General features: G+C 43.8%; 2 long non-coding RNA genes across 3 annotated transcripts in view; one reads left to right on the top strand and one right to left on the bottom strand.

The window, feature by feature from the left end:
• The window catches only part of LOC104913664 (uncharacterized), a 156,868-nt gene extending 145,950 nt beyond the window's left edge, over positions 1 to 10,918 (bottom strand). For both annotated transcript variants that reach the window (XR_002120585.3, XR_795534.4), the window contains exons 1-2: positions 10,694 to 10,918; positions 7,594 to 7,735 (exon numbers count right to left, since the gene is read on the bottom strand). This is a non-coding gene — a long non-coding RNA (uncharacterized LOC104913664). The remainder of the gene's footprint in view (positions 1 to 7,593; positions 7,736 to 10,693) is intronic.
• Positions 10,919 to 14,230: 3,312 nt separating this feature from the next.
• Positions 14,231 to 18,450, top strand: LOC146543116 (uncharacterized). The gene is made up of 2 exons (XR_014887317.1): positions 14,231 to 14,296; positions 17,525 to 18,450. It is a non-coding gene; the product is annotated as an uncharacterized LOC146543116 (long non-coding RNA).
• Positions 18,451 to 20,276: the final 1,826 nt, after the last annotated feature.

The following is a 20,276-nucleotide window of genomic DNA, read 5'->3' as shown; positions in this document are numbered from 1 at the left end:
GTAAAGAGTAGCAACACAACTGCCTGTATTTCTGAGCCACTACTGTCCACCCGACACTGTCCTGATTCCCTTCTTGCACGCAAGGTCAGGGGTGCAACTTAAGGTGCTCCGAAGTCCAACCTTTCACTGCCTGTGAGTGGATTTGGGGAATGAAAGACATTCTGCAATGAGGCTCAAGGGGAAAAATAAACTGTGGTTGTGATGTGATGGGGTTTATGACATCTTTGCTACCTTGCATTTGCTGCAAAGGTGCAACTTCTCCAGTAATTACTGGAATCTGCCTTTTTGATTAGGCTATATTTAACTGTTCATCAAGGACACGCAGGTCTTGGGATAGGCATTTGTGTGCTGCTGTATACAACTGATTGTGATTAATGCACATCTACTAAATACACGAACAACTCAAGGAAAAGCAGGGGCCTTTTTTTTGGCTCTCTGTTGCATACTATGGCAGTTGTCTCCTACTATAAGAAACATTTTTCTTTCTGTCTTTCTAAATATTTCTGTATAGAAGCACCTGCAACCTCCTCCCGCCTCTAGTCTACCTTCTGGAAATAACAAGTAGACTGGCTTTATACAGCACTACAGAAAAGGCATTATTTGGCTCTCCTTTGACCTCTGATCTTAGCCAAGTCACTGAATGAAAGTCAAGCATCCCATTTGCAAAGCAGGTAGCCAAGCCACACTGCTCCACAATTTGTAAAGCAATTGCACAGAGTGACAGGGAGCACAATATTTGTGTAACCTGCTTTGTTGTTACCCACTGGCACATTCAGCCTCAATTAGACAAGCACAAGCCAGCACATTAGCTGCAACAGTGCTCCTTTTATTTCAGTTGCCTCTCATGTTTGCAATCACAGCACAACACCGCAAACTTCCAGGGGCAAATTTATCCTGCAGCAGTCCTGCCGGATTCAGTCAATTTGGGCCTCCTCTAATTAACCTGTGTGCAATCATCATCATTTCCACACCATCTAGAACAAGAAGCAGAGGTCACTCTGCACTGGGCATTGCTTTCCTGCATTTTAAGCAGCAGCAGTTTAACTTTTTCACTGCTGCTTTAAAGCATCCTGCAAAGCAAAGAGGAATTCTTGGGGAATACATCTGCACGCAGCACACCATGGGTGAGAACACTAGAACTGCCATGCCTGGGCACAGGAGCTGCTTCTCCACACGTGCTTTGCTGTGTGTTTTTTGGGGGAATGGGTCTTCTGCTGCTTTGTTTTTTAAAGGAATGACACCTCCTGGCCCACATAACTCCTCACATAGATGTCACCAAGGTGCCAGAAGCTAACAGCCATCCAGGCTCTCATGTATTGACTCAGGATTCTTTGGTATATACCAGATGAGTTTCACTCCCTAGTACTCACACTCACCCCCACTCTCCAATTTATCTTCCCTGCATTAAATACAGTACCTACAAACTGCTGCTTCCTGGCCCTTATCACTGCAGAAGAGAAGGAAGCCTCTGCCCTGCCCCTGCCAGGCTCCATACACCGCCGCTCCTGGAAGCGGAGCAAACTTTTCTTCACCTTATTTCTATGCAGAGATGGCACAGGGGCTCCTGCTCAGAATGACAAACTAGTCCACAAATCACTTGGGAATCTTCTACACTCAATTTGCTCCAGCTCTGCCGGGCAAACAAGAGACATATACATTACTACTGATTAGTCCATGTCTCCAGTATCAGCAGCCATGCACACAGGCTGACCGTAACTTTAAATATTGATAACCAAACTCATATATCATAGGCCTGAGAGAGTGACAGTTTCAGTGCATAACGACACAGGCTTTCTACAATAATCAAACACTCAATAATTCATGAAAATATAACCCCCCAAATCAAATTGGAAGCTATTTTGTGTAATATATTATTTAAAATTCAATATTATAATGCACACAACTTCTGCTCCTACCACAGAGGACCCTTTCAAAATGTGATTATGTGCGGACTCTATTTAAGAGTGACAATTTTGCTTTTCATTTGTTTAACAGCTTAAATAGAAGAGCTCAACTGGAACTAAGTCATCTGACAATGAAACCAAAGCCGACATAAGCAACTTTGCAAACTTCATGACAACTCAGAAAAAAGGCATAAATCTTCCTCACTGCTAACACAGATGAATTCCCCACTCCAATGCTCACCTTTACAGATTCTTCAATGCTAAGTGAAAGGAAATATTCTGCAAGAAACATCTGACAAATGTTTTCAGTTTCCCCAGTCTGTCACCCTGGTCTGAGCAAATAGCGCAGAAATATTTACTTGCATTCCAGGGACTCTTGCATAGAAAAAACAACTTTGACTTTGCATCTCTGTTTATTCCTGTTGGAAAACCCATTTGTGTAAGGGAAGGTTGCCTGATGGAAAGTGCCAAGAGAAGAGGTTTTCACCCTTGTAAACAAAAGGCGCTGGAGCATAAAATACAATCAAGATTTGTGACAAAATCCAGCCCAGGCAGACGTCACTCCTCAGTGGCAGCGGGGCATGGGGTGAAGTGGCACCGCGTGATTGAGGGGAGCAATCTCACAAAGTGATGGCAGGGGGAGGCTCGGCAGCCAGGAGCCCGGGCAGCCGTGGCTGAAGCACATGGATTGGCTTTGAAGGAGAAAACTACTGTGAACAGAAAAATCTCAGCTTGTTTATGGACTGTTTGCAAGCAGAGCCTTCCAAAGTTTTGCATCAGGCAGTTGCCAGCACTTCAGTCAGTACTAGCAGCAATCTTTTTCATTGTTCATCTATAAGAAATTGTTATTTTCTCACAAACAGTGGTTTCTAAGAGAAAAACACTGGAGAAACAAGTGTTCATCTATCCGAAGCTATTACCCTGTAGCCAAGTGATACTGCCCTGAATAGTCTCTTCCTATCTGCTGCCTTTTCCTACCCACCTTCCACTCCTTTGGTCACTTTGATATTAGCCTTTTGCCTGTTTTTTCCCTTCCTCTCTGCTGTGAGCCCAAATACTGCCTCCTTTCCAGAGCTGCAATAGGGCAGCTAAGCAGGGCTGTGCCTCCCACAGGTGAGGAAACAAATACAAACATGGCAAGGTCCCCATCCTGGGGTGAATGTGTGTCCATGAGTCTGGAAGCTGCTGTTCCAGATGGCATATGTATTGGTTCAGGCACTGCTCCCATCCCTCATTTTCAAAATATTCAAATTTGATCTATATCAGTGTCAACTGATGGCTCTGGTCTCACAGCACAGCAAGACTCATACTGGTGTCCTAGAACCTAGGACCAGTCTAACCAGATACTATAGAAATAGCGTTTGCACCAAGAATGCTCAATTCCGTTTCCTTCTAGCTTTCTCCTATACTCCATGGATCATTAGAAACCAAGAATCTAAAGTGTTTTATTTGGTCCTTTGTGTTCACTTTTGTCTTCATTGGAGGTTTTCAGCCTTGTACCACAGGCGCATGGTGCTTCACATGGACAGATGCTGGCATCATTCATGCCCAGAAGCAACCAGAGAAGTCACAGAGGTCACAGCACCCATTTAAAGGATTATTTTCAGAACAACTAAAGAGTCTTAATACATTAAGCTGAAAGACTTAGCCGTGATGCCATGACAGTGAATGAAGAATCAGAATAGAAAAATCTCAGGTATGAAAGAATATACTTGGCAGAGAAAGGCAAAACAGAAATAGTGACTTGAAGATAAAGCATCACATTCCAACAAAAATGTCTTTTTTAAAGAAGGTGTGAATCACCATCTCGTTCAGAAAAGAGCTACTCAGTACTCTCATCTCTGAGGACAGCTTGACAGCAACAGTGCCTTAATATGCAGGAAGAAGAGGAGATAAAATATCAGGAAAACGCTCCCGTGAAGTGATATTACAGGGCAGAGTCATGCTTTGGAAGGCAGTGCAGTTCATGTGAATATGTGGGCAGGAAGAATTTTTAATCAATGAACCTGCAGAATTACTGTGCTCTGGCCAACAGCTGCCTCTGGGTCTGCCATACAAGCTGAATTCCCTGTCATCACTTATATGACCTGAAGTAGGACAACAAAACTACAGTACAACTGGTTTCATGCAGTCATCCATTGGAACAGGACATCACAGCAGCATGAGTGACATTAAACATTACAGAATGTGCACCTTACCCTCTTCTGCAAAGCTCCTAGAACCAAGGAAATGGTACTTAATTATGAAAAGAATATAAAGAAAAGGTTGCAGACATTGCAGCAGACCCGCACATCTCTAGTGCCCAAGTTGAATTGACTTGGGAGACAGTTGATTTGGGCACCCAAACCAATCTCAGTGATACAACCAGCATGGCTGAGTGAAGGGTCCTGTCTCTGAAGTGCTGACCGTATGTCAAGCTTACTCCTGAAGGAGGCTCCACTTAGAGAAATGGAATAAGGATCAATCGCTCTGCAGCAGTCACCATATAGAGTGCTGAGAGTGTTCAGTGTGATATGGCACTTTGGTACATATGCAGGCATTCACACATGGCTGCATCTCACTTTTAAATGTCTCAAGAGTTGTATACTAAACAGAAGAAGGATTTTTCCAGAAACTAACACAGTTGGCAGTCTTTTGTCTCTATTTTTTAAAGCAATTTATGAAAGAAGAAAAGTAGCAGAGTCAATTTACAAAAGGCTGCAGTCTGGGCTTTGATAGACGAACAGATACACTAACTAAACCTCTCACATTTCACTGAGAACTCCACCTTCTTATCTCTTCATCCTGGTGAGGAAAGAATAAGGAAGGCAGGCAGATGAGCAGCTGAAAGAGCTAGGCAATGTTTAAACTAGCAAATAACCAACCAAGAGATCATCCTCCTTACATTTTTCCAGATCCAACCAGATAATCAGCTAAGTGCTTCCTCTTGCATTTTGCCTCCCACTTGGGAGGGAATGAGTAAGATGACAGTGATTTACACTACAACCTGTCGTAAAGAAGTCCTATGTAATTTTTTTGAGGCACAGTCTGGCAGCTCTGAAGGAGTAGTGCCCCTTCTACAATCTAGGACATCGCACTGGGGAGTAATAACAGTGTCAGAGGTAGCATCAAGGAGATGATAGCAAACAACAGCACTTTTCCCAGCTGGTTATGCAGACCTGCTCCCAGGCAACATGTAGACTTCTTTCTGAGGATGTTGAATGAGTTACACCTGTGTTGATTTCTGATGAAAGCATCTCAGCCATTAACATACCGTAATCTAGAACTTAAACACTCAGTAAGGGAAAAAATGCCTTTTCATTTCCAGAAATGTACAGAGAAGGGTGAGGCACTTCCACTGAAAACTTCATTTCAATTGCAGGCTAGGATTTCTGAGATGGAATGTCATCTATTGGGATGTCCTTTCAGTGCTACATATTCACATGCTAATCTAGAACGGGTGCTCACAGTCCCACCTCCATCAGCAGTTCTCATCTTCCTGCATTCTCAGCAGAGCTCCTATCCTCTTCACAGCCAGATATCCTTACGCTCATCTCAAATGCAATATTCTTATAACACTGTTCTCATTTCTCTTCTAAATTTAAAATGAAAAATAACTTCCAAACCTCAGCATTTTTCTTCCCAGAAGTGAATTTCTTGATCTGCAACAAATTCTATAGGAAGAAGATTCTATGCTTCATCTGCTCCTGTCCCTCAAAGTACAGCCTTCCTCTCCTAACCTGGAATTTATAATCCATTAGATTTCAATGTAGGAAAAAAAACATTAAGAGACTTGAGAAGAAAGAAACCAGATGAAAAATATTAATCATTCTCTCCTCACTTCAGCTAGGCTTACTGCAGCTTCTCCTGAAGTTCCTCACAAGCACTATAAGCAACAACATACACATAACAAGAAACATAGGCTTAACTGGAAAAACTATCTACTTGATTAGAAGGGCCTCGTGTGTTTCTATAATAAAACTACAAATATTTCTTTGCACAGCGAATCCATTATGCCACCATACTATGACGGAAGAAACTCATGCAAGAGTGGGTGAAGGTAAACATAAGTAAAAAAAGAGGTTGCTAGAGCAAGACTCGCAACACAAGTGAAAAATAAAGATGGCAGTGACTGCTGCCTGAACTCAGATCTGCAGATCCCATGGTTGTTTTTTCCCCCCTCAAGCCCCAGCTCCTGGAGTCATAATGAAGAGAGAACCTTCTCAAGTCAAACATCTTGTTCTCAGTCAGAAAGAGCTCGAAGCAAGCTGCCATTAAAAGACGATATGTATTTTAAAAAGATGAGTTTACAAAAGGATTTTTGAGCCTATCCTAAAAAATATTGCCTGCTGGAGTGGTAGAAGAGAATGAATGCTCACATCTGCTGTGCTGCTGCACTACAGTCCTGACTCCTTCCCCAAATCTTACCTGAGCTCTAGGATCTGCAGCCCAGCTTTCCCTCTCCCTTGCTCTGTACTGCATCATTACATGAAGCTCCTGCATTCCCTCCCCCGTCTCTGCACTGCTCCTCTGCAGTGCAGCACTAGTAGAAATCAGCAATACCAGAAACCCATTTTTCCAGCTCTTTCCCCACTCTCCCCCATTGTAGCCTGCACTGCTCCACCTCCCAGCCCTGCACTGCAGCAGCTTGCTAGCTTACCCATCTCTACTCACAAGTTCTGTTTTTGCACTGCAGCACAGCAGAAAGCCTTGAGCACCACGACCCCTCTTCAGAGCCCTGTGGCACAGCCCAGCCCTGAAGCACCAATCCCACACCCTGCTACTCTCTTCCTTGCTCACTCTTTCCATTCAATACCAGGCTGCAGTATTGCTGAAGCATTCACCATCTTTCAGTTCCCTACCTTTGATGTTGCAAAGATCCCCCTCATCCCAGTACATTCTCAGCCAGATTCTGGTTTGGAGTCCCATAAGATTCACCCCTCCCTCTACTGCCACTGCTCAAGCACAATTTTATATTCTCTGTATTTGTGCAGGAGACTGCAGTCACTGCTCAAAGACAATATTGAAGCACACTTGGCAAGTACAGATTGTTTAGAGAGTCATTGTGGATTTACTAAGGGAAGGTCATGCCTAACAAACTTGAGTAATTTCTTTAAGGAGGTGACAATGACAAGGGAAAGGGTGAAGAAGTAAACCATAATTTAGCTGGACTTCAAGAGCCTTTTGATACAGTACCACATAAAAGGCTAATTTATAAGGTTAATATGGATGATGTTAATTGCAAAATACTCAGCCAAGTAAGCAGTTTTTTTTTTTTTAACTGCCCTAACACAAAACTAGGAGGCAGAAACCAGTGACTGATCACAGGAAGGGGAAAAGGAGACTAATACAGGAACTTCAGAATTTGTGCTCTCACACCCCTCCCTGTCTTGCGGAGAGTTTTCTTCTCATACTTTTTAAGAAGCTGTACAAAACTCACTGTAGAAATTATTAGTTTTGGTCATCAAACAGGCTACAGTTGGAGAAAGGTCAAAGTTATATCCTTATTGTGCCTCTAAAGAACATCAAACATAATAAAAGTATAGATTCATGGCGCTTAATAGAACATACCATGTGAGGTGAACTGGTGAAGTTACAAGCACATGAGGTTAGACAGATATTCAGATGACATTAAAAGGAAGATCAAGAAGAAATGAAAAGAAAGATTCATAAGTCTGAACACAGCCTTAGGTCTCTAAGGCAAACATACCTTTCTTGCCACTCCAGAGTCAGGTCACTGCTATCATTGGTTGTCTTGCTCCAAGTGATATCAGAGGTCAATGACGACAACAACAGAGCAGATTCCCTGCCTTCACATACAGTCCATGTTCTTCTCGGACATTAAAATTCATCTGGCAAGAGATGAACAAACAGATTTAAAAACTACCAAAGGACAGGAAGGCACTTCTCCATTCTGACATAGTTTCACTAGTGCAAGAAGTGCAATTGCAAGACCCGTGGAAGGTCCCTGGAGCCACCTCCAGCCTCCTCACAAATCAGGGACTGCAACCTGACCATTGCTCTCTAACACCAGCAAGCTCAGCATTTCTCTTTTTTTTTCCCCATAGGAAAAAAAGCACATCTGTTTTCAGTAAATGCTGTAAATTAGTTAATGTTTGTAAAGTGCTCTGATCATGTGAAGTGCTATATAATTACTACATATTATCAATATAATTTGGCTAGATTGTGCCTCAGCCGCCTCCTCTCTTCATTACAGTTTTGAGAGAGTTTTTTCAAACATCAGCTCAGTGGGGCAGGGACTTTGTGTGGCATGCATCTCAAAACAATCTTAACCTTTCTTGAAAGGCCCCAGAAAGTAATTAACAAGATACAGCACTGAGATACGCATTTGGAGTCAAGTACCTGCCCACAGTGCTGCCTGGCAGCAAACTGCCAGATGTCTCTCACAGAGGAGGACCAGCTCTGGGGGGAAGTTATTACCTCTCTATGTGTTGGGGGGGTACAACTCAACCACCCAAAGAAAGCAAAGCCAATGGTAATGTATACCAGACTTGAGCAAGGGCAAGGCCTCTGCATGCCATGGCTGGCCTCAATGTAGTGATGAGTAAAATTCCTCATTTAGCTGAATTGCTAAAGGAGATGCCCACTAATTAATATGTCTGCTCATCTTTGTGAATTTGTTAGGGTCTCCATGCAGGGTAGGGAACACGAAGACAGACATCCTGCTTCAGGAAGCAGTGAGAGAACCATCCTCATGTTAACAGCCACCCATGCAGCCCTCAGGGGCACAGTGCCATGTCAGGCACCCCTCCCTCCCTCCTTGTTCCCCCCCCCCTTCCCCTCCCCCCCACAGCTGGAGGAATCCTAAGGACTATGTCTGCTGCTTGGGTGAGCTTCTCAGCCAGACCTCTCGGGTCTCAGCTAGCAATAGCTCTCACCACACACCGCTGTTCCAAACAGCCTGCTTCTTTGTGCCTTCTTCTAGAGAATCCCAGATTTCTGTGGGCTTCAGAAGCAGAAGCTTTATGAAACTCCTCTCAGCTTCAGGCTAAAAGCTGATCAAAAAACCCACAGCTCTTTAATGTAAAAGAAGTGAACTTAAAAATACCTGGCTTAACTCTTCTTAAAAGGCACAGGAAGAACGTCAAGAAAAATCTTTAAGTCCAGCTTACAGAGAGCACAAAATCCCAAATGCTTTCTTTTTTTTTTTTTAAAAAAAGGACATAAAATAATAAAAAAAACAAAACTGAGGCCAACACCCAGCACTGCAGCCCAAAGGCTGCACATCATACCCTATTCCTGCTCACCACACCATTGCTAATCCAAGCCAGGATGCCATTGGCCTTTTTGGCCACCTGGGCACACTGCTGGCTCATATTCAGCCAACTGTCCATCAGTACACCAAGGTCCCTTTCCATCAGGCAGCTTTCCAGTCACTCTTCCCCAAGCCTGTTGCCACAGGTTGTTGTGACCAAAATGCAGGACCTGACACTTGGCCCTGTTGAAACTCATACACTTTACTCAGCACATCAATCCAGCCTATCCAGATCCCTCTGTAATGCCTTTCTCCCCTCTAGTCGATCAACACTCCCTCCCAACTGTGTCATCTGCAAACTTATGAGGATGCACTCAATCGCCTCATCACAGTCAATGATGAAGATGCTAATATGAGTAGCCCTAGTACTAAGCCCTGGGGGACACTGCTTGTGACTTGCCACCATCTGAATTTAACACCATTGACTACAACTCTTTGCACCCAGCCAGTTTCATCCAGCAGAGCATACATCCATCCAAGCCATGGGCAGCCAGCCTCTCCATGAGGATGCTGTGTGGAACAGTGTCAAAGGCTCCAGTGAGATTTAGGTAGACCATATTGACAGTCTTACCTTGGACAGCACCTCCAAGTAGGAAGAACTATCATCCTCACTGTTGTCCGGTTGTCCTTGCAGAGCACTGTACCTGTTCTGCAAGAGCAACTGAGGCAGAATGGGGAATTGCTGGGCAGGTACACCCGGACTGCTGAGCAGGGACCTTTTGCCACTGCCTCCTACCCCTCAATTCATCATCATTGTTGTTAGGGGGAGGAGTGGACAGGGAGTTCACTGTAGCAGGAATTTTGCCTGCCTGCTGGTGCCCCTCTTATTACCCATTTGCAAGGTGGTAGGGGTGATATACTCCTTGTGGAGCCTAAAACTGCTCCTAAAGTAACTGCCTAAAACCCAATGCTGGTAGAGATGGGCACCACTAATCTATCTCCCACTCTCTGATGCTCCTCAGCCTCTCTACTTCCTCCTTCAAATCAGCCATAAGGAGTAAACCATCCAGCTGGTCACATCTAACACAAGTGTCATCTCCACCACCCAGCACTGCAAGGGCCAGGCTCTGGCAGTCACTGCAGCCAGAGACATGTTCACTGCATGTTTGTGTAGAACTCAGCTAGGGACTCCACATTTTTCCTGGTAATAGCCTTCCACCAGCACACATCTCTGGCAAAGCAGCAGCTCACTACCACTACCTAGGGTGGCCTTAACAGCATACAGCTGATCTGCTCTGCCCTGTAGCCAGCACTGAGGACCCTGCCCCACCACATTACCAGCCCGCCTACAGGAGCTCCCACACTATCACTGGAACAGCGAATGAGCTACAGCGGCTCACTGCGTCACGTGACCGCACGGCTAACGGTTTCTCCACGTTTAAATAGCCCGCGGTAGCTCCGGGCACTGCGCAGTCACGTGACCGCACGGCTAACGATTTCGCCGCGTTTAAACAGCCCGCGGTAACTCCAGAACGCCTCCCCCACCCCAACTTGTGTAAGACTGACCCAGCCTACCCCGCTGTCGCAGACTTACCGAGCCTCTGCCGCCTCGCTACATTGACACGTGAATGGAGGGCTTACGGTTTCCCCACGTTTAAACAACCCGCGCGATGCGCACGCACCGACTCCTCCTTTCCACCGCAGCCCGGAGGCTTTTTATAAGGGCGTGGGTGCGGCCGTCGTTGCCTTGGCAACGCCCACGCCACGCCGTCCTGTCTCGCGAGATCTGGCGTGATTCCCCCGGGAAAGAGAAACTGTCACTTCTGGCGCTCTCCATCTTTCACATCAATCAGAAAGACTCAAACTTCAGGATGAAATTCCACAGAGATCTGTCGAATTACTAGGAAACTAGAACAGAGAAAATATTTGTTCTGTGACAAGATGTGTTTGAAACTCGAAGTGAGGCAAAAAAAAAAAAAAAAAAGATGAACAAATGTTACTAGAACATCAGATCATCTTAGAAGTGAAAGCTGTCAGGCTGTGCATAAGTTGTGTTTGGGAAGCTGGGAGAGTTCTGGAATGTGCAAAATGCTTTACAAAGCACTGACACTGCTTGTGTTGAACTGGCACTGCTGCCCAGAGCTGTAGGTGCCATCCCTGGCGGTGCCCAAGGCTGTGGATGGGCCCTGGGCAGCCTGAGCTGTGGGCTTGGAACGTGATATCTTTGAGGTCCCTTCCAACCTGGCTGCTCCATGACTCTTGATAATGTGTCTTAAAGTCGGTGCTTCCTGGAAGAATTATCTGAGAAAAATCAGAAAAAAAATCTCTGAAGTGAGCCGTTAAACATATGCAGAACTTTATTTCTGCTCCAGGATTCATGTACTGTAGCTTTGTTAAAAGAGTTATTTGTTTCAGAGGTTTCTACCTTTGGACTTTTTTCCTGAGGGCCTCTCTCTGAGCTCTGTTGGGATGGAGGGAAGCCTGGAATTGCTCCTATGCCACAAAGTGAAGCAGAGGAGCCTCGTAGGTGTTTCTAATGATCAAAGCCACAGCTTCTTGCTCCCAGCCCAACACTAAGAGGCTCAGCAAATCCAAATATAATATTCAACCAATTTCTCAAAGAAGCTCCTTGACGTGAGAACTGGTGTTTATGAACATGTGCCGCTAGGTCTTGGGAAGTTGCTCTTGAATTACCTCATTAATGCTTATAAATGTGTCAAGGGTGAGTGTCATGAAGATGGAGCAGGCTCTTCTCAGTGACATCCAATAACAGGACACAGGGCTGTCGGTGCAAGCTGGAACTTAGGAGGTTACACATAAATATGAGAAAAAACATCTTCACATTCAGGATAACAGAGCACTGGAATAGGCTGCCCAGAGAGGTTGTGGGATCTCCTTCTGTGGAGACATTCAGAACCCTCCTGGACGGGTTCTGGGTGACTAATCTGGGTATTCCTACTCCAGCAGGGGGATTGGATGAGATGATCTTTCAAGGTGCCTTCCAGTCCCTGACATTCTGTGATTCTGTGATTCTCTAACTGTCACGAACACTTTGTGTAACCCACCCGGATCTCTCCAGTTTCTGTCCCTGTTCGTAGTCATAAGGAGGATTGTTACTCTCCAATCATTTAGAGACAGACCAGGAAGCTTCAATATTTTTTGGCATGGGTGAGACTAAGAAAGCAATGGAGAGGAAAAAAATGGGTATATAAAACAGCAGATCAGATCATCTGCTCTTGCAAATGGTTTTAATGCTGCTGAAGTCAATGGAGCAACGTCAATTTACAGCTTTGGAGGCTCTTGCTCAGTCTGCAGACCTGGGCCAGAAATCAAAGCACTAGTTGAAACACCTGGCTTGCAAACCCTGAAGGAATAGATTTCTTTGTAAGTTCTTGACTGCTAGGGCTGACAGAAGGAAAGATATGTTCTTGGCCAGGCTTTACATGGTTGGAAGGAGAAAGTGAGATTCAGTTTTTATTTTAAAAAATGGGTGCTTTGTGCAGAGGCCGACTCTGTGAGACCCCCTGCCTTAGATTCATATTTTGACCAGCAACAGCTGTCAACTTTTAGTCGAGCTTTGTCCCTCTTTGGAATGCATTCATTACTTCTCATTTTGCAGTGGGGGGGGGGGATTGCTTTAAGAAAAAAAGAAAACAAGAAGTTCCAGTACTTAAGATTATAAATATATCCTATTAGGGTTTCTTTTTCTTCCATTCCAGACAAAAGCATTTCTGCTTCCAAGCTTGGTAGACCTCCTGACCCTGCTGATGTGGGTGGATGGCTCTGCATGTTCTGAATCATTTGCTTCCTTTTCAAGTGTTGCTTTCTCCTTATTTCAATTACCCTTCCTTTATAATTACATGGGCCGCTCCAGTGAGCGGGAGTGCTCTGGAGCTGACAGACCGTCTAACAGCAGGGCATGCTGGAGGCAAAATCTACATCCTTATCTGCCTTGGGCACCAGGGAAGCTGTGTGTTTAATAGCACAGGAGAAATTGTTCAAGAATATTCAGACACAAGCGATTGGTGGTGGGTTCACTGCCCAGGCTTGTACCAGGTTGGACCATGTGTAATTGCTCTCTCCCTCAGAGAGTTGTAAACTGCATGTACAAGGATCACCTCCCTTCATTCCTGCTGAGTGATTGCCTCTGTGGCACCAGGAGTCAAGAAAGTTTGGTCTGATACCTATTTGAGCTCAATGGGAGTCTTGTAACTAAACTTGAAAGAGATTAGTTCAGTCCCCAGTAGGTGCAGCCAGCACGGATGTGGCTAGGACAGGAAAAGAAAGTGGGAAACAATGCCTGATGCCTGGCCCTGCAGCTGCAGGTGGCTTATGGATGTACAGTGTGGTCATTCCTGTGGCCAGGGATAACTGCATAAAATTCAGAGTTTTGCACTATGCAATTTCTTAAGAAACTGACTTTTTTTTTTTTTTTTTTGGTCCTGATTTTCATCTTATTTGCAACAAAAATGAAATGGTTGGTTTTGTATAGAAGTCTTACAAAGCGGCAGACTTTAAACTGTGAAAGATTAAGCTTTAGAGGTGGAGGCTTAGCTTTACGTTGCTAGTTCTTTCCAATGAAGCTATGCCCTGTCTATTTTAAGAAAATGCTTTATTAAATAGTTTCCCAAAAGTTTAGATGGATTTCTGAGGCCACTTCCTGATTTCTTCTCCCTGTAGAAGCCAGGCTCACTGAATATCCCATCCAGACAGTGCACTATAATGTGGTGCCTTTTAGTAACCCATAGGGATACTGGAAAAGTACCTCTTTAATCAGACCTTAAAAGCCTATCTCCAATTGCAGAAGAGCTAGTGGAGCTGTTGCAAAAAAGAAAAAAAAAAAAAAAAAAGAAGGTGCATCCTGTGAATGCTTGAGCCGAAGGGTGTTTATTATAGAGGAAAGGATTTTTTTAGCCAATTAATTACACATTTCAAACTTAATCTCATATTGAAATTCTAAGAGGAATGCGTGTGGGAACAGAATGGGAAAGGGTGTCAAAAGGTTTTTCTTTAACAGCAGTTCCTGCAGTGAGTCATGAAGAAAGGACAATAATTGTTCCCATTGTCTTGTGTGCTTTGGTGCAGCCACCTGTTGGTTATTTGTGAGCTCATCATTATCACTTGCATTATTTTAGCTCTGTATGGAAGAGATTAAGCTGCTGGGGTTGTGTGGCTGAGCAGTACCATGGTATCAGAGGTAAGAACATAGAACTATTTTTCTCTTGATTCATCTAGGATTTAAAGGTGTATAAAATAACTTGGAGAGACGGTAGGTCTTACCACAAAGAGAGCAGTTGAGCATCTTGCATGCACAGCTTTCCTTCCATTCAGTGTGCTTCCTTGCTTGTGCTTGTTCTGTGCTCAGCCAGCAGGTAAAAGAGAGGCATGGATGCTTGCTCTCTACAAAGTGAGTCCAGGCTACTGCTTTGTTACTGGGGACGGGAAGCAAGAGGAAGGCAGTCTTCCCTTAAATTCAGTGGGGATCAGAAAGACATTAGTGCATGCAAGCATGTCAGTGCTATTGCAGAGCAGATAAGTACGTAGTCTGCAATCACACTTACCTCTGCAGTCACATTTATCTCCGCAGTGTTTTTAGCTGAAGCTGCAGCCTTACTGCAACCCGAAGTTGAGAAGGTGCAGAAGCACCTGGTGCTGCTCAGCTCGCACAGCAGGCTGCCTCCTAAATCTCACTTGGTTTGCAGCCTCAGACTGCAGAAGGAAGAGAGCAGGGCAGAGAGGAAGCAAAAAGGTCAGGACAGCTAAGAAGAAAGTGTGGCCAGAGATCAGGCTGTCTTCTTACAAAGACTTGAGCATTAAGTAAAACAAGAAGAGGTGAGGAAGAACATTCTGCTATGGAGTGGTTAGGACTGACTTTTTTTTTTTTTTTTGCTTTATTGGAATTGCCTTAAGGGTAAAAGGTCAGTGCTATCCTAGACCTCTTACCCATCAGAGCATCTCCATGGGAGCAAGGAAAGCTATGGCTTCTCCATCCCTTGTAAAGAGCACAATGTGCTCTGTGCCTTGCCTTTGGGACGTGACTCGGTATCTTTACCTGGGGAGTGTTTCTTTTTATTCTTTTATCTTATATTTGGATGCAGCAACAGAGGCAGGGGGCTGCTTAAAATTCCCTTTGACTTTTCAAAATGTTTCTGGGGGCCTAAGGTATTTGTAGGAGTAAAATATAGAATTACAACCTAGGTGCTTGGTTCAGACCTCTGAAAGGATCAGGCAGTGATGGGGAGCAATGGCAGACAATACCCAGGCCTCTCAGAAGTAGCTGTGGATCACAGAACCTCTCTGAAATCAAAACCCTTTCCTTTCCTTTTAATTCACTATGAACTTATTAAATCCAAGGAAGTCTACAGTGAACATGTACAAGTCTATGGAATCCAGGAGTGAAAGACTTTCTTAAAATGCTCCCACCTTCCTCAATCATCTTTCAAAACTTTTAAGTTTCAGGTATATTGACAGTGCATCATACCTGCAAAGGCATCAAGTAATACATCAGATGAAGAGGAAAATAAACTAGTGTTTCTCTTATTCAGGGAAACCTCAAATTGTGACAGGAGCAAAATCTTATGTTACACAAGTTCTGTAAATAACAGAGTTTAGTTCTCTCCTGAGATGTGATGAGAAGTGAGAGTAACTTCCTGGATTTTCTGAGAACAAAGGATCGTTTCTCATCTGGGATGCCTTAAGGGAGGGTAAGAGCTTGTGGAAAAGGGTTAGAGGACAGAGGTCTGGAAAGTTTGGGGCTCACTTAAGGGATTTCAGAGAAATCCAGCTCCTCAGCTCCCTTGCTGAATGACTTGGACAAGGGCTTAACAACTTTCAGTTTTCCTGCCGTAGAGAAAATGCTTGTGTAAAAGCATGTTTCTTCTCTTATCACCTGTGTCCAAGCAGAGGGTTAGTATTACAAGCACAAAATAATGAAACAATTTAGAGTTGTCTCTATATCTTAGTTTCTGGTAAAGACTCTTCTGCCACATGCTTTTTATCAGAACAGCTGTATTCTGCTCTGAGTCAGTTCCACCCCAAGTAGCTCTCAGCTTCACCTCACCCTGGGGAAATGAGAGAACGGGCTATGGGATAAATGTAGTTTTTCTCTCTCGGTCTTCAGTGATTCTTCCTGCTTCATTCTGCCCTTCTGTGCCTTTTTAGCCTTATTCTTCAGCTTTCTCTTTTTTTTCTTTCTTTTTTTTTTTTTTTTTTTGTGGTTGCCATTCATCAAAATCTAGGATGGAACTGAACCTATAACCCAGAGCTAATACTGAAGTGCCAGACTAGCATAAGCTTTTCTTCCAATTAGAATGAATGAAAAGCTCGGAGAGTATTCGTTGATTCCATATCTTATATTTACACCATGAAGTCTCTTTGTAGATCTTTGCCCTGAGAATTGCCTTGGCTTTGGTTCACCTTTGCTCAAACATCAGAAGCTCGTGCAATACAAAGTCAGATAGCTTTGAACGCCAAACCATTTGACATATTTGTTCCTCAACTGGACACAACTTCTTTTATAATCAGGATTTGGATGCAGGTGTTCGCTAGATTACATTCTCTTTACACATACTGTGTTCTCTGCTTCTAGGGCCCAGGAGATCAAAGAGCTTGGTAGCTGGAAAAGTCGCAGAAAGCAGCCTAAAACAAATGAGAATGAAGGAGAAACAAATTGCTTTACTAATATCAAGGTGTAGTTGCAAATTGCCTTTACAGTATTCTGCTTGCTCTTTTCCTGGCCTCATTGAGTATTTGGAAGAGGGCAGTTGATGTGTGGTTCTATAATTTTTATGTCCTTGAGGCTTGACACCTTTCCCTTATTTCCATAAAATGGGAACAATGACAATGTTTAAATGTTAGAACATGTCCTTCATCATAACAAAATCAAGATTTTTTTCTAGAAGTAAAAATGTTCCTGAAGCGTGCTCATACTCACAGCTCTTCGCAGATCCTGTGTTCTGGGGACATCAGCTCCTTTTTCTTCCTGCCCCAAGGCTGGGTCCTTCTGTGTGATAGGAACAAGTGGGCACCGGATTTGTATCTTCACTGGCAAGTGTGTGCTCCACCTGTAACACGTTCTACGCATGAGATATAGAAAAGTAATAAAATTAAAATAACCCTTAGAGCTGCCAAAAGGTATTTTTTTCATTTTGGAAGTCTTTGCCCCAGCAAATCAATTCACTATGTACTAAAGATAATTAGGGCATCTTATTTAAAACTTATGATCTAATTAGTGGCTTTAATGGTAGTTAATTACACAGAGAGCAACAAAGCAGTTATATTTCCTATCAGATTTCTTCTAAGTCAAGGTGCAGGTATTTATCCAGGGCCATAAAGGAGAGTGGATACCACACTTAACATCTAATTACACAAAATTGTCCACAGTAATTATGAGCAATGTGGTTTTATTTATCTGGTTTAATTACAGGGGCTCTGCAGTCTCTGAGCTGGCGTGGTGACAGGGAGGACAGAGGGGAGATGAAGTGCCATCCCTTACGTGAACACCATGGTGGAACTGCAGGCTTTGTCCTGAGCATGGAGCCAGATCCCAGCCAGCGACCAATGGAGACCCTGAGGATTTGAGTCCCATCAGATGCTGGAGACTCAGAGAAGCCATGTAGGCACATGGGATGGACAAAAGCCTGCCATTACAGGGCTGCATGAGATATTTCAATGGATGTCTTGTAGCATAAGTAACCCAATGTTAACAGCAGATCTAACAAGGACATCTCATCTGTTTCGTTGTGAAAAGGTACTGCTTTGCTCCATATCCCTTCACATCATTATATTAAACTTTTCCTAGATACCATCCACTGCTGAAACGTTATAGAAGCTGTCACAGCATCTCCGAAAATCAGTGTTGCACATGACCTCAAGACCCTTCAGTTTACTTTCCTATATTCTCCTGTTGCCCAGTCTTTTCTCTCCCATAAATCAGTTATCCCTTTATGAGCAGGGTGCCATTGAGTTGTAAAGTTTAGAAAGATGTATCATTTACCTGCCAGAAAAATTGTTGGCCTTATTCCTGCAGCCTCTGAAGACAGTATTTCCAACTGCTTTGACTTTATAAAATTGCAAGAAGCGGCGTGTATAGCTCTACTTCTTCACTCATACCCTCAGGACATTTCCGTGTTACAGCAAATCACTTGTTCAGTGGCTCACTAAGATTTTGAATTAGTGGTAAATACATTTTGACCTTATTTTTCTCCTGATAATTGCTCTATTTATAGAGAAGTCACTGACGGTCATGCTAATTTCTTGCATCTGAGGCTTAGGCTAGCTCCACCAGAAATAATCTATGGTATATCCCATTTAAAATAAAGCAAAATGGAAGCTTTCTTCTTTAATAATAAATCTGCTCTTGTGTTTTGTTTTGTTTTGTTTTTCATACAAGCTAGAATGAAATATTCAGTGGAGGAAAAGACAATGATAACTTTCACTGGTGAGTTAAGTCATGCTCCTCCTTTGGGTATCAGCTGTATTTGATGCCTCTGTTTTCTTGGAAGTATTTGATCATCACCTAATAGGCCATTCTACAATGTTTTAGAGCCTTCACATAACCTAACAAAGTATCTACAGCCAGATTTCCAAAAATACCAGTGTCTGATTTCTCAGTATTGGGGGTCAGAGTTCAGATCAGCTTTTTCAGGGGGTAGACTTTATTTCTTTTAACAAACACAGTCACCATTGCTACATGACTTAATTCATTACATCCCTGACCTTGTACAAACTCCGTGATTTTTAAGATGCCTGAGCAAGGAGTTCTCAAGGCATCCGACCCTGCTGTGTGCACAAAGGATGTCTGCAATGCTCTCCTTTCTAATCACGCAGAACTGCAAGTACACCCTGAACACGGGGCACCTTTGCTCCTTGCCACAATGAATCATGGCATAGAGTGACTGCTTGCTGGGAGGTCCATCTCTGACAGCGACAGCTTGGTGGCCATAGCTTCTAGTTCCTATTGACACAGCATCTGTGCTGGTCGTAAATTTGGGAGGTTTTTATTCTGAGTGCAATCAACTGGCCCACAGTCCAGAGAGTGATGGAGGGACCTTGATCTCAGTATGCTTGGTCCCCACCGCTTGCATTGCTGGGTGCTTGCTCAGTCTTGAGTCACTACAGGTTTTATGGTTCAGTACCACAAAGCAATTAACAGCAAGTGAGTGAGCGTTCCCAACCTTTGCTAAAAATCGTGGCTGTTTATCAATGTGTCAGGCTGCTGGCAGATTCAAGAAATCTAAATTTAACAGGTGACTGGTTCCTCCATGCCTGGCTGCAGTCAATGGATCTTCGGGAAACAGCATCCCAACTGGCAGCCAGCACCAGCAGAGGAAGCTGGGGAGAAGTGAATGAATGGGGCCGGCTCCAGAATTCAGTGTAGGAAAGGCTTTTTTACACCACAGCTGTTTAATGACTTTTTCAATTGATTTCAGCAGTGCTGCTTTTCGATTACTGATTCCATCCCAACCACTGGGCAGAGAAATGGGCTTAGGGAAATAATAGGAAAAGGGAAGAAAAAAAAAAAGTACACAAAAACTCAACACCAGCGATAACACAGTGACATGTGTCCAGACACTTTATGCTGAACTGGAAAAAAAGAGAGAAATTGCAGTTTATCCCATTGCTCAGCCAGTGTCATGGAGACAAGTACACATGTCCTTGCTTGCTTGCAAGCCCCAGTTCATCCATGCACGTTGACCTGCTCCTTGGTTTGGAACCAGCTGCAGAAAGCAGCTGTCATCCTCTGTTACTCTGCCAGCTCTATTCTTAAGGCAGCCATCAAAGTCTGGCACTGACTAAAGGCAATTCAATTAACTGTGACGGTCAAAGAGAAACTGAGGGTCAATTGAAGTCTTTTTTGTTGTTGTTGTTTTTTCCCTTCTTGCTCTTTATTTTCATCCTGAAGACTAAAGGCAAAAGTTCAACACTATCTTTGGAAGGTTTTAGCGGGTAAGAATGAGAGAAGGATGCTGCCTACGTAGGAGAAGCCCGCTTTGGTGCCTCCTGAAGAAAGGATGAAAGGGGAACGCACATCTGGGATTGGGTGAATCTCTTCTCAGTCCTGACAGCTCTTGTGCTGCCTCCTTAAGATTCACAGCGCCTGGACAGTGGCTCCTTATTGGATGACTTGAGACGTGCTTTGGCTGAATCCAGTAGTAATAATTAAATGTCCCTTAGCT

Source organism: Meleagris gallopavo, chromosome 19 (genome assembly GCF_905368555.1).
Source record: "Meleagris gallopavo chromosome 19, MGAL_WU_HG_1.1, whole genome shotgun sequence".
In the NCBI taxonomy this organism is placed as follows: Eukaryota; Metazoa; Chordata; class Aves; order Galliformes; family Phasianidae; genus Meleagris; species Meleagris gallopavo.
This window is presented reverse-complemented; position numbering and strand designations above follow the sequence as displayed.